We start from the raw sequence: 2,017 nt of genomic DNA on the forward strand, positions 1-2,017 counted from the left end.
TTTTCCCCCCCAGTGTTAGAAGCAGCTCTGCCAAATCATTCATTTCTTCAGGCCCAACTTCTTGGGCCTCTTAGAGTATAAAAATTATATCTATATCTATTTTTGCCCCCTTGGCTTGACCAAATATATCTTATTTGTTGTTTCATACTCTTCAAACAATTTTAAAAGTAATAATTCACTTAATAGTGACAAAACCTTGTGTCATACTTCAGGAAGTATTAATTCAGAGGCAAAAAAAAAAAAGACCCTAAACTCAGGAAGATGGCTTTCCTCTAACTCATGGCAGAGGCGAGAGCACACAAGCATAACTCTATGCTTACAGGCAACCCCTTACTCACCCCGTATGCAAAAGCAGGTAGCTTACAGCCTGAACTTGAAGGATGTTACATAATAAAGTATTTTGCTGGAAATTAAGAATTGAAAGCCTTGGATAGATTTTGCTAAACAACACAGTGATCTGTGAATGCCAAAGAAGTGGAAAAGAAAAAGAAAAGCAACTCTTTTTTCAGAGCTTAGCCAGCCTTATGTGAATCCTAAGGGACAAACTCAACAATAATTAAAAATGAGAAAGGCCTTGTGTCTTACATTATAAACAAACTTACAATCTGGGAACTTCAAAAAGCCTTCTGGAATACCACTATGACAAATCAGTTTAAAATAGTATCAGTTTAACACTGATAAATAAAACACTCTCAGTTTAAAAATATTTCTTGAATGTCTTAACACTGTGTTTTGTACTTCCAAGGAAGGCAGATGAAAAGAAATTGGCCCTCGTAACTTTTTAAAGAGACAGTAACCTCTTTTGAGTCATAGACTACTTAAGGATCATTTGAAAGCTAAGAATTGTCTCCTCAGGAAAACGCACATCTGAACATACACTCCAAATTTTACATTTGGTTTTGGGGAGTTTAGTGGGCTTTCCAGAAGCCCTTCCATGGATCCTCTTGGGGTGAGTTATGGACTTCAGTTGCCCCTAGTGCACTGGGAAGAAACTAAGTAGGAGTCAGATATGCCCCTAACTTGTCATCTGATCTTGGTGAAGTCATTCATCATCTTCAGGACTCAGTTTCTCCATCTGTGGAAAAAAGAATCATGCCTTCTTTACATAACGTCCTCTGTCTTTTGGACAATAATCTGGGTGGAAAGTTAAAATGAACACTCACAAAAATTCAAGGCAATATTTTCCCAACAGTTATTATGAAAACTGTAAGACAAACAGTGAAAAGGGGAGAATTTTAGTGACCACCCATATCTCTTTCACTTGAATTCTACCATTAAGTTTTATCACATATTTATCCACTTAGTCATTCCTCTATTCATCTATCAATTCATCTCTTTAAAAATGCATTTCAGGGCTTCCCTGGTGGCACAGTGGTTAAGAATCCACCTGCCAATGCATGGGACAAGGGTTCGAGCCCTGGTCTGGGAAGATCCCACATGCCGCGGAGAAACTAAGCCCGTGAGCCACAACTACTGAGCCCTCAAGCTGCAACTACTGAAGCCCGCGCACCTAGAGCCCGTGCTCTGCAACAAGAGAAGCCACCGCAATGAGAAGCCTGCACACTGAAACAGAGTAGCGCCCGCTCGCCGCAACTAGAGAAAGCCTGTGCACAGCAACAAAGACCCAACACAGCCAAAAATAAATAAAATTAAATAAATTTTAAAAAATGCATTTCAAAGTAAATTAGACGTCCCTACTTTCTAAGTTCTTCAGTATGCATGTCATTAAGTTGAGTTCAACATTTGTTTGCAGTTTTCTTCTTTTGGTGTGAAATTTACATGTGAGGGAATGCACAAATCTTAAGTTTACCTTTGTTGAGTTTTGACAAACTAGTCACTCTATAATTGATCACTTGCTGCACCCCAACTCTTCTGTCCCTTCTCTGTTTATTGTACTCAGCTGGAGAAACCAAAACTACTTAAATCCAGCTCTCCAACCAATAAAAACCTATCTGTGATGTTGAATGAGATGAAACAGAAACAACTATGTTGACTGTGTGTTTAAATTCATGATTAC

The sequence above is a fragment of the Kogia breviceps genome, chromosome 2, assembly GCF_026419965.1.
Source record: "Kogia breviceps isolate mKogBre1 chromosome 2, mKogBre1 haplotype 1, whole genome shotgun sequence".
Taxonomy (NCBI): Eukaryota; Metazoa; Chordata; class Mammalia; order Artiodactyla; family Physeteridae; genus Kogia; species Kogia breviceps.